The 13,482-nt window shown below is 33.7% G+C and overlaps 1 protein-coding gene across 1 annotated transcript in view; it reads left to right on the top strand.

Annotated features, from left to right (window-relative positions):
- The window catches only part of DMD (dystrophin), a 2,517,447-nt gene that overhangs the window by 793,084 nt on the left and 1,710,881 nt on the right, over positions 1-13,482 (top strand). The gene's annotated exons all lie outside the window — the stretch shown is intronic.

Here is a 13,482-nt window from a genome sequence, read left to right as displayed (position 1 = left end):
AAAAAAAAAAAAAAAAAAAAGAAGTGGGTTCGTTAAAGGATGATTAGACCATCAAGGCTACCCCTTTCTCAATGGGATCAAGGATCTTATAAAAGAGACTTCAGGCAGCCTTTGGCTATCTCTTGCCTTTCCACCTTTCAGCATGTGAGGACGCTGCAATAAAGCCCTCAGTAGATGCTGGCACCTTGATCTTGGATTTCTGAGCTTCCAGACTGTGAAAAATAAATTTCTATTCTTTATAAATTACCCAGTCTCTGGTATTTTTGTTAGAGCAGCACAAACCAGTCTAAGAATTTTTTTTTCCAAATAAAATATAACTAGGATTTTCATATTTAAAAAAAAATCAAACATATTCCTGGAAGAGAACAGTGTCAGTATGTGATTTATTAAAATTTTGCTTTCATAGAATAGAGCTGCTGCAGGGATTACCTGGAATACAAGTTTAAATAATAAGATTCGTTGTTTTTTTGTTATTTGTTTTACATATTTTCACCTTCAATTCATAGTAACTTTTAGCAGGGCAAGCTTGATGAAAAATTAGAATCTGTAACATTGCATTACTATAAAATACAAAATATTTTAATTTTAATATTTCCACCTTACCTGTCTTCAGTTTATTTGTACATTTGCAGTTATGCTCCCTGTTTGCCAAGAAGCATTTTTTTGTTTCTGTGATTGGGATTTCTACCAAGCATATTTCTGATCCAAAATTGTGAGGGTACTTCATTCTAATAATCACTATAAAGTATTAAAACCAGCTCTGAGTTTTATTGTTGGAACAGGGACTTGATCAGTCCATGAGGAGACACACACAGAGAAGAAACATCATGGTTAGCCCAGGATTAGGGTTGCCACATTTAGCAAATAAAAATACAAGAAGCCTCATTAAATTTGAATTTCAGATGAACAACAAATAATTTTCTTAGTGTAAGTAGGTCCCATTGTTCAGCTGAAATTCACATTTTGTTGGGTTTCCTTTATTTTATCTGACAACTCTACTCAAGATCTGTGGTTCTTGGCTTTATGGTTTTGAATGGGAATATCTGTTCCCTTATCTCATACCACTTAAATCTACTTTTTGTCCAACTTCATTCTTTCTTTTTATATTATAACATTTTATTTGATGTTTTATGGTTCCTCCAGGCAGTTAAAACATACCTTTCTTTCTAAGTTCTAGAAGTTTTTTTTCTTATTTAATGAGCTTTAGGTTTCAATGACAAATGGGGCAGCCCTTGCTTCCATTACGCCCAAACAATTCATTGGCCAAGCACTTTAAGGTTAAGCATTTAAGCAGAGCTGTAGCTATGGTAATCCCCATACTACAGCATCAGGAAAAAAATATCAACTGTATTATAATTATCACATGGATATTATGACTATAATAGGTCAACTTTTCACATACATCTGGTAAAGAAGTTATATCCAATGCTAGTTATCTAATTCTACCACTCTGCTTGCATGGATCATGCACTCCTCTAGCTGACACTGTGCTTTCCCTCTTCCCCTTGGCCCACAGTGGAAGTTGCATGCAGACACTTTCTTTATATACCAATGGCTTCTGTCTCGGGACATTTGCTGACACAGGAGCATTTCAGCCAGTTTGAAGGTGGACAGGAAATGGAGTTAGTGCCATCAGAGCAGTCTTTAACCAATGAGGGATGAAAATTGATGGATAAAGCCCACAAAATCTGTGTCCCATGGTGAGACAATTCCAAGATGTGTTCCCCACAGTCTATAAGATTCCCCAGCAAAATTGGGTCCCAGATGTCCACAGGGTAACTTGCATGTTCTCATACTCTTATAATGCCTCATGAAATCACTTCCCAAATAAACTATTTGTTCCTAAATCTTTTGTTTAGGAACTGTTTTTGAAGGAACCTAACTTAACACAACCTTCTTGCCCTGGAAGCCAGAATTCTACTTTCAGCTCTACCACTAACTGAATTTGTGATTTTTCCGAAATCACTTAATCTCTCGGTTTCTTTCATCACTTTGGACATAAAAATGTTGAGCCAGGTGGTTTCTAGTGTTCCTTCCAGTCATGGTTTTATTGTGTCCAATAGTTTTGGAGCAGGAGGTATTTCAGAAAAGGGAGAAATTAGGCCAGTAACACTGAACATCAGAAGGTAGGATGCTGGCACTGGATGCCTGGAATATAAAAAGAAAGCCAGGAAAAAGGGCTCCAAAAGAGAAGTAGAAGAAGAATGTTAGAGTAGCTATAAGGTTGGATAACTTAAAGTTACTCTAAGAGGAAAGGTGTTAGCTTGGGATTCTGAACAGACTCTTCATTAAGGTTAGACAGACCATGCAGGATCTTCGTATTCTGACAATTGCCTTGAATGTTTTGCACTTTACTCTGGAAGATATAAAGTGAATGAAATAGAAAGTATTTGACTAATATTGCCATAAAATTTGAATATATTGTCTATTACTTGAAAATATGCTATGTCTGATGAGTATGACATTGCTTGAAGGAAATAATTTGAAACAAAAAAACAGGATTATATGTAAGTTGATTACATAATGTTTTATATCCAGGAATTATTCATATAAAGTACATAAAGAGAACAGAAGGAATTGGTTTACTGGCTCAGAGAATGAGGTCAACTCCTACCTTTAACTATTCACACACACTTCAAGACACATTATTTTTAATCAAATTAAGACAAGGGAAATACTCATAGCCAAGAGAAGGCCTGACCATTGATAATACTCTCTTGTTACATGGAAATAATTTTGGTGAGAAGAACATGACTTAACAAAATCAAACAATTCAAAAAATAGTCAAATTTATTTAAACATGAAACATGTACAGTATATTTCTTAAAAGTACACACTAAAAGGAATAATTTTTGTTAGTCTTGCCATACTTCATAAAATGAAAGAAGGTAAATTTCTTCTTTAGGTAACTGAGTTCAAACTAAAGCCTTATTTAAATAGTCATTGGATCACTTTGTAGCTTCTCATCCCAAGGATTGTAAATCAATGAAAATAAGGAAATTTATCCTTCTGACAACAAAATATATCAGTAACTTTGGAGTATCCAAAAAGTCAGTCCCCCCTGCTGTATCACCACACTTTTAAACCTAATATAATATTTAGATTATTTATTCGAAGCTTTGCATAGATAGATATTAAATCCTTGAGGCATCCCCATTGTTTTTCTGAAAGATGGTTACAAATGGCAAAATTTAAAAAAAAGATACAGGCTTCATTGCTGGGAATTGATTTAAATTCTGCTCAGATCAGAGGGCATGCACTCTCTCTCTCAATTGGAGGGCAAGATAAAAATGTTTGCAAATCTTGTAAGTACACCGTGAATATTACAGATACGCTTTTGTATATTTTGTGACAGGACCCTTTGCTATCTCCATTTCAACAGCATTTTATTAGGAGGCAGGCTGGAAATTCAAACACTGAAATGCCATGAAGATAAGTCACTTTTACAGAATGTGACAATTAGGCAAGGTAAAGGAATTGATCCTATATTGATGGTTACTATTAAATCTAGCCAAACTGTTAACTCTTGGTAACTGAGAAAAGTTCAATTGGCTGCACAATTTGGAACACATCATTCATTATTTAGCTATTCCTTTGGGGAGAGAATTTAGAGGGTCACATTAGATCTGAGGCACCCAACAGTACTTCTCTCTGGAGAGTGAACAAATAAAACCTCTCATTCCCCTGTGAAGAAACGTCAGAAATAATTCTAGCTGATCATATCTGTCTTAAGGGATGGACTTTATTAGTGATATTGATAAGGGATGAAAAGATTTCCCTTGAAGGGGTGGTGATAATGTTGAGGAGTAAAAGCCTTGAGCTTTCATTAATGGGAAAGAAATTTGCCATTTTAGAAGGCATTTTCATCAAAAGGAAAATATTCGACTCTAGAATCTTTTGTCTCCTGGTACAGTCATACTGGGACAGAGTTTAAAGTTTAGTTTACTAGCTAGATTTCCAATCCTTTTGAAAGATTAGACTTTTGTTATAGATACATTGTCTTAGTGACAGCATTATCAAAGTCTTTACAAATTATTCAAATTTGCAGATGTAAATGTAACATGTGCACTGTATTCTGACTCCAGTGAGTGTTCTATGTTAAATACTGACTAATACAAATTAAATAACCTCTTAGAAGCTCAGACATCTATTCTTTCCTTGCAGTTTAGTTAATCTCAAACATTAGGTTTGCCAAGATTCTGAAATATCTTCATCTGGTGACCTTTAAAATGATCTAGATGTTCATGTAACAGGGAAGGTTTAGGTCTAATCCTGCCAAAGGATCTGACATTTCATTTCATTCCATTGCATTCTATTCCGTATCACTGAACAAACACTCATTAAAGCACATGGACGCTGTGAAGAATATAGAAACTAATCATATACGGAATCCTCTTCAAGATGCTCACATTCTAGCACATCAAATAAATTAACAGAAAACAAGTGACCGTTGTACACGGTGAGCTAGGGCAAATGGTATGAAAGAGTTGAAAATAGTGATTTGTTTGAGCAAAGGAAATAAGGTGGGAAAATGTCTGATATGTCATTTGTTGGATCACGTGTTGTAGTTACAGTACACCAGTGTTATGTTAAATGCTGGAGGATTAAAGCCCGGTTGTAGAGGATCTTGTATACAAGAATCAGGCATTTGTAGTTATCCTGTGAGTAGAGGGAGTCATTATTGATGAGAAATTAAACTAAAGAGAGCAGCAACTTAGGAAAATTTATCTTAATATTTAGGAAGACACATCTTGTAAGATAAATGAGAACACAGAGAAACAGGAGGCCAGAAAACATGTTAGGAAGGTATTGCAGAAAGTGCATAAAGCCCGAATGAAAGCATTATGAATGAAATCATTAACAATGACATTTGTGAACAGGTATAAGAAGCATTTTAGAGATCAACAGGGGAACCAACAGGGACTAGATTTAGGGAATGAGCAAAGAGCTTGAAATAATAGATTCTGAGACAGGGCAACTGGGAGCCCAGAGTTGGAATTAAGAAAATAGGTAATATAAAAGGGAAATGCAATAATTGAGAGGAGGATGAGTGATTCAAGTAAGCCTGAGAATACTATAGAATCAAGTAGTACTTTTAGCACCTAACAAGCTCTCTCCCATCTTCAGCAAAATCAAAATTATATATTATTATAATAGTTACTGTTGTGAAGGTTCATTTTATTTCCTATCCTTTGCCCCCATAAGTCTTTAATAAAAGTTTGATAGTTATGGTGCTAAAGATAAACAATATAATCAGGAAAAAAATTCTAGACTACAACCAGAGAGCCAGACCTCTTCTGTGTTGTTCCAATGCCTAGCAGAGTACTTAGAAAATGTAACAATTGATGCTCAGCAAATGTTTTTTGGAACAGATGTTTCAACAACTCTGACTAGTTCTATTACTCAAACAGGCTTCATCATTGGTACCTTTCTGACAGGGAATTGAAAATTTGACAATTTAAATAAACAAAATAATGAGTAAGAACAAGAAAACATCTCATAATGGTAAAGAAAAAACACATCTGTAAAGTGACTTATGTAAAGTTATTGTGTATGGTATCTTCTGTCTGTCTCTAACTTTTCTTCTTTTCTTCTATTCCTGTTTCATTTCCTTATTCAAATATCTTAATAGTTGTAAACTATTGCCTATAAAACTGATTTGTGTAGTAATAATATTCTTTTCACATTAATAAGTGGAAGTTAATGGAAAGAACATGACACTCATATATTCTACATAGTAGTATGTGCATGATAGTCAGTTATAATCTTTTAATCTAGTTGAGAAGACATCTAATTTTTTCAGCAAAATTCTATTAACAAGCAGCAGATTCCAAGGATAACTTTGCACATTAGATTATGATATTTATTATTAAAATGATGATAATAATAAAATCCATACTCGTGATCTTAGTTTTACAAAGCAAATGATTCCAGCTAACAAAGTACTATTTTAGTTAGAAAGTACTGAGTATTGATTCAGTAGCATTGGCCAAAATGTCACAGCCTTGTTTTAAAGTACATCAATGCATCTACTCATGATACCTGCCCAAGATCCCCTCATCTTAGAAGCCTAACTTTATTTTTATAGTTAATTACTCTAGTAATGATTATTCATTAAAAGTTTTTGGCCTCTGAGTTGGGGTTTAAAGAAAGGAAAATAAAGGACCCTATTTATGACTTACTGAGTTAGTCTCATGTAAAGTATCTCAATTTTCCAGAACCAGTCCTCTACCAATCAATTTCAGTTATTTTAAATAGGTAATGCAATATTAATAATGTAAATGGATTACTTACCTATATAAATCATTTTAGAATGCATTTTAGTGGAAACCTTTTTACAAGAAAGCTCCAACAGATATGGAAACATGAATTTCAAGGCAATAATTTTCTATGACAAATACATTCTTGTATCTTATAACAAAATGCATGACTATAAATCCAATCCTATGTTAAAAATAAAGTTGAATATGGCACTATCTCTGTCAAAAGAGTATAAAATTGTTAACTACAGAATACTATCATTTTATGTTTAATATTTCTGTTATGAACAGAATGATTTCTAGTAGTACAACTGGTAACACTATATTCAGTGGAACTAATGTTAATATATACTGGATGGCATTTTATATTCTGTTAATAATTAAAGATCTAGGGCATGTCTAGTAGGAATGAAAACACTAATAAATCAGATGTTTTTACATGATATTCTATAGCTTTGGCACACTGAGAATATTTAGTATTTGAAAAATACATAATGTGATTACCAAGGTTATTAGAAATAATACCCTTGCTGGTGCTCAGGAGGGGTGTTTCCTTGCATCTTAGCCTAAGAATGAAATGATAAGGTGAAGATGTCAGAGAAAGAATAAGCATTTCCTCACTATCTACCAACTCTACTAAGCAGTGTGCTAACTGATTCTAGTGAATTATCTCATTTAACTCCAGTACTAAACGTTTCCTGGAGGGATTTTAATCCTTCATTCTACAGATAAACAAATGTGTTCAAAGAGGTTAAGGAGTTTCCCAAGGGAACTTCAGTAGTAATTGGTAGACTCTGATTTTAACTTTGACCTGTTTGCCTTTGAACGCAATTTCTCTCCTTCTGAGAATCCAGTGTAGCTTGTCTGTACTTGAGATCCTAGAGGCTGCAGCAAATGCAAAGTGGCAAAGACATTTGGGGATATTGTGGCACTTGGTTTCTTAGGATTGTGGTGGCTGTGCATGAAATGCTCAGAGTCAAAATACTTAAGGAAATGATTTGTCAACATTAATCCTGCACGTCTTTTTTTAAAAAATAGAGGCAAAATGGACTAGAAAGGAAACAAAGAAGAACATAAATGTGTGATAAGAATGGCAATACTGTCTGAAGAGTAATCAGTAGAACTGGGATAATCAGTAGAACTGAACCTCACAATTATTAGCCAATCAATGCATATCATTTCTCTGTTCTCTACCTGAAAACTTCCACCTCAACTCCCTCTCCCAATAATCCTCTTCTTTTTCAATAATTACCGTCACGCTAAAAGCATCATTATCATTATTTATTAGACGTTTTGGTGTTCATTTTAATTTGATTTTAATGGTATAACTATATACGGGATGTCTGAATGGATGCATGCATGGATTGTAGAAAGAGGAGGAAAGGCCGGAGATTTGAGGGCTGTCATTCAGTGACTAGGGTTTTTCCTTCTCTGACTATGCTAATTTTTCAGCATTGTATGACAACAGTAAATCAAGTAGTTTAAGGCTACTCTTGTTAATCTCATGTAAATAATATGGAAGTTTTATAAGGATTTAAAACTGATATATTTCTCCAGGCCCTAAAATTTTGCTGTAGCTTTAGTACTTCTTTTCCTGAATTTCTAAAACCACATTCTTTTTCTGTACTTATGACATTATTAGAGGATGGTGGTCAGAATGGATGAGATGAGGGTAAATTAGGTGAATATTGTTGGGTTCTTGAAGTTTGGTTTAACATCTTTGATGTGCCTAAATATGGATTTTTAGAACCAACTAGATACTAATATTTATCGAGTTTATATTGTGGGCCAGGCAAGATGCTAAGCAATTATACCTTATTCAATCTTCCTAACCCCATAAAGAAATAGGTACTCTTATTATCCCAATTTTTCAGTTAGGAGGCTGAGGCTTGGTGTGGTTGAAAATTTTCTCAAGATTGCATGGCTGGTTAATGATGTATCCAGGGATCAAACATAGGAAATCTGATTTCAGATCTTATACCTTTGACTACTGTTATGCTGTCTCCTTATAATCATGCACACTTCTTAGTCAATTTAGTTCATACTATGTCCTTTCCTACTTATATTCTGAAATATGTAGAGGTACATTAATTGTCTGTTTTTAGAATAGTTTTTCATGTTTCTTGAGTTTCCTTCCTGCTATTAAGAAGTGTTTAGTGCTTTTACAATCTTTTAAATCTCTCCATCGAAATGGTCTTTTAGAACCCCCCTTTGGTAGCTTAGGAGTTGGCAGAAACATAAACATTCATTTGTACAAAAAGATAAAAACAATGGGTTCTGATACAAACACTAGTAAAGCTATGCAATCACTTTTAAGTAAATGGATATCAAAATTCAAGGAGAGTCCGTTAGGGAAGCTTGTTTAAAATATTTAGCTAATTTACAACTAAGTTATAGACCATAAATAGATCCTCATGGGGAACTAGACAATACTCAGCCAAGCTTAGCAAAGTGAATATTTGAGTGAAAATAAAATTAGAAGTCATTTCTAGATCATTTCATTCAGGGCAGTAGGGGATATAGAAGTTGGCCCAGTGCAAAGGTGATGGAAAGAAGGAAGTAAGAATGGGCCATAGGAGAAGAGGAAGGGAGAAGGATACATTGTATCCCCAACAGTTCCTAAGAAATGCCAAAACTTTTTGATTTGGACTTGAAGCTTTTATTTGAAAAAATCAATTCACATCCAGATGTATTGCATTAGCTAATTGGTCATTAGCATCAAAGGATTTTCTGTTCCTGAGACAGTTTTTCTAAGATATTACTTTCCAAGATGTTAGACTAATCCCTGTTCCCATAAACTTCTGGTTTCATAAGATCCTTTGCAAATTTTATACTTAATGCAAATTTTGTTCTCATCAGTCTTCCCTTATATGTGCATTTATTTGGCTAAGCTAAAATAATTCTAACTACTTAAACTTAACATTTGTAACTAAACATCTTTCTAATTAATTTTAAAGTGATTTTTCCTTTTTTTTTTCTTTTTTTGGAGACAGTAGATGACCTTAGAATCCATGAAGAACACGTGGTCTGCGTTGTTTCTAGATGTGTGTGTGTGTGCTTGCATGAGTGCGTGTATAGGACCTATAAGTACTGGTGATTTCCTATTGCTTTATCAGTAAGGTAAGAGGAGGAGTAAAATAAACTATATACTTAGGTAGTCCCTGCCTTTTTCTGTTTGTGGTAGCTGAGTCCATACTATGGCCGAAGGAATAGATGAGTAAAACAAAGGCTCACAAGAGCTTAAAGGAGACTCAACCTTGTTTTTGTTTTCTGTTACACTACCTTTCTATTAAGTATTGCTCTTTACCTCTAAGCATCAAATCCAAAAATTCAGTAGGCTTACATATTTCCACGTCTTTATTTTCTAAGCATTATTTCACATGTGTGCTAAGAAAAGATAAAATAGCATAGCTAGAGAAAACACTGAGTGACTCTCCAGTGGTGGTTCTAAGTTAATTTTAGAAATCACCTTGACATGGGTGAGAGCCAGAAGAATTCAGTACCACTTATGACATTTGAAGAAAGTAGAAAAGCTACATGTAAATCATAAAATTGGGAACATGTAGTAAGGGAGTAACAAATTTGGTCAGACCCTTTAACCAGAGAATTATTTAGAAGAAATACAATTATTCACAGAGGTATAACAAAATCTAAGTTTATCAAATCTAAGCATTTTTGATGTTAAATTTCACTGTTTGCCTTTTCTCTTGTCATAACGAAAAAATTGTTATTTGACATTAGAGAACAAACATCACTGACATTTGTATCTACCTAATAATGATACAGAAATTTAATTAGGAGCATGATAAATTTTTTAATCTGGTAAATGTTACAAAAGCATTTCTTTAATAAAAATAATGAAAACAAATACATAATAAAATACCTAGTATATGTGTATACTTGTGTGTATATATATATTATTTGTAAGGTTTTAATATCGAAAAAAGTATTTTAACAATCATCTTATAACATTTTAATTTGAAGGTATTATTTTATGATAGGTAAAAAATTTAGTATACTTCTCTGGGGATACATCTATATTTGGAAATAATTTGGCTCATATTTCAGGCTTAATTAGCACATCAACTGTAAATCTCCATTGAATAAATCTAGCTATGAGAAATTCAAATCCATAAGAAGTCAATATTTAACTGAAATTTTAATTAAATATAGCTTTATAAAACTTTAGTGTATTTTCAAAAATTAGCAGTCTTGAGAATCCACATCTTCCCAACACCAATGATCAAGGCCCTTATTCATGGATACCTAGGTTGGCAGAACAATTTAACTTTTTAAACCCATCTTTTTGTATTTGTATTTGGCATTTGCTATTTGTTAAAAAAGGGACCCTGGATATTGGACATTTTAAATCTTTTTTTCTATTGCTGATGTTGGAAAGATGAGCTAATACTGTGACATTCATTAATGTTTATTTTTGGAGTCGAGGTCTGAAAAAATAGGAAATATGAAAATAATTTTGCAATAGCTCTGTCTTATAGCTATTGAGTATGCTCAGAAAAGTCAGTTTAACCTTTTTTAGTTTAATACCTGATTAGGAAAAAAGAGATATAATTTTAAAAAGTCATAGAAAAGAGAAGATATTAGAAATAGCATTAAGTCAAACATAGCTTATGCTAATCTACTCCAGTGCTATGTACTCTTCAAGGTAGTAAGTCACTGTGGAGAAACTTACCCCTGTTCCTTTATTTCCCTCTGCTCACTATAAGTCTAAATGGTTCTTGTGTGTGATTTTTAAAGCTATTAACTCACAACTAGCTTTAGTGGTACTTTGTGTTGACACTTCCGCAAAAGCATAAAATGCAAACTCTTGATCAATATAGCAAGAATACCATTTCTGATTATAGAACAAATAGATGAGCAAAACAAAATCTGACATCTAAGTACCAGAGAAAATAAATAGTACATTTGATCACATATGCTTTAGAAAGATTCAGAGTTTGGAAATAAGCATTTCATGGATCAAACAATAATTTTCTTGTGTTTCTTTACTAAAATATATTAAAAGAGTGAAAATAACTATTTCCATGTGAAATGTGAAAAGTATGGCATAATTTCCCAGTACTATTTAGTGTATTTAATTACATATACTCATATTGAATGACAGGGAAAAAGTTGCCTAAATTCAGGACACTAACTTATGATACATTGGCCACCAAATTATTATTTTAATTATTGTTTTAAAAATTCCTGGATGACACATCTAAAATGTTCTCAGTCCTGGCTTATATAATTCAAAAAACAGAGACTCAAGATGACTGTCAAGGACAACTCTGAATGTTAATGTTTCCATTTTCAGCCTCATGGCAGAGTTTTATTAACCAGTGTAAGCTCTGGAATGTCAAAGGCGTGATAGGCAGTATAGACTCCACACACAAAATAGATGCATAGTCATTTTATCCTAAATTGCTTCACTTGAAAATGTAGCGTGAAAATCTAGAGAGAGGAAGTAAAAATAAGTGATTTTACAGTGTTCTAAAATGTTGAGGCTTGAAAAATAAAAGGCCTAGGATAAAAATGTGCATGCATTTGAGATTGTGATTCAGCCACTCTAATAAATTCCCCTACACCTGCCATAGGATTTGAATAAATAAGAGCTAGACGGATAGATGCCAAGTGTCATTGTTTTCCAAATAGGGACATTAGTGTGCAGGAAAGTAACAGGTCATATCCCAAACCTTCTTCTACTTTTTTGTGTTACGTAACAAAAGGTTCTAAGGAAACTGTTTGGCTACAAGTTTTGAATACCTATTCAGAAAAATCCCAGTAATAATTAGTGTAACAGGGTAAGGTCTTGGGGGATCTAGAGGTTTCAGGTAGGATGCCTTGGTTCTAAAGTAGCCTCCTCTGTTTACTCCTCTTCTGTTTGCTCTCAATTTATTCATCTGCTCATCCCTGTTTATCTTTAAAAAATTCAAACCATATTTTTTAAAAAGATTAGAAGTACTGTTTTGTGATAGCCTCATTTAATTGGTGAAAGCAACTTTTTCAGAGTAACATTTGTAAGTTAGAAAGCTGGGATTTGAATTATTCTTGTTTTATCCCAATACTCCATTGAGGAAAAATGGTTATATTCTGCTGAAGTTGGTGTAATTATAATTACACTAAAAATAACTAACTCCGCCTGCTATATTGTAATCTTTTTGCAATCAGGAAGGACCAAACTCATCTGTGTATATATTGTCCTCACCCTACCCCTCCATGGCACCATTTACTTGACAAATGTTTAATAATCTTTATTTGCTTGAAATATATAGTGAGAAGAACAGAGAATGTCTCTGTTCTAGTGGATCTTATATTCCAGTAAGAGAAAAACAACAAATGATTAAATTAATAAGTAAGAAAATATTGAGTAGTGACAATGTTATGGTTTAAAAAATGACAGAAGTAGATAATAACTGTAGAACAACTTTAGTTAGCATGCTCAGAAAAAGCCTCTTTGGGTAGGTGACACTTAACACTGAGTCCCGAATGATAAGAAGGAGAGATCATTTAAAGATTCAGGGGAAAAGCAATTCAGGCAAAGAGAATCCCTTGACACATTTGTGGAAGAGAGAGAAAGCAAGTGTGTCTCAAACATAGTGTGAGAGGGTAATAATGGTATGTGATTAGACTGGAGAGGTAGGCAGGTGCTAGATCATATAAGGATTTCAGGTAAGGAAGTTCAATTTTCCTTCTTAGTGTGATTTCACTAAGGATTTCACTGGTTTTTATACAGTGGAATGACATCTGATTTATATTTTGAACAGAAGAGAAGGACCCAGTAAAGGAACTAAAACACAGCACATTAGGTAGGAGGATAATCAGGAGAGGGTGGTACATGAGGATGCCAAGAATGAGGGAATGGCCAATTAAGTTAGTAATCAAAATATCAAGTAAGTTGTTATCAACAGTTGGCTGTTGGAACCTGAAAGTTGATAGTGACCTTTACAAGAGATGTTTCAAGGGCAGAGTGGGCAACGTGAATAGCAGGGTAAGTGGAAAGGGTAAATGTAGAAAACACAAAGTAAAAATAATATACAGTAGGATAGTAGCAGGACAGATTCGTTGGGTCAAGAGAGTTTGTTTTATTTGTATGGCAATAGACAACTTCAGTAATGAAAGATCTTGAAGATGCCAGCAGTGTAGGTAGGAGAAAAGTCCTTTAAAATGGTGAGAGGGGGTGGGATAAGGAGCAGAACATCCTACTGTACCTTTCTCAATA

This window comes from Propithecus coquereli, unplaced genomic scaffold, assembly GCF_000956105.1.
Source record: "Propithecus coquereli isolate 6110/MARCELLA unplaced genomic scaffold, Pcoq_1.0 Scaffold132, whole genome shotgun sequence".
NCBI classification, from domain to species: Eukaryota; Metazoa; Chordata; class Mammalia; order Primates; family Indriidae; genus Propithecus; species Propithecus coquereli.
This window is presented reverse-complemented; position numbering and strand designations above follow the sequence as displayed.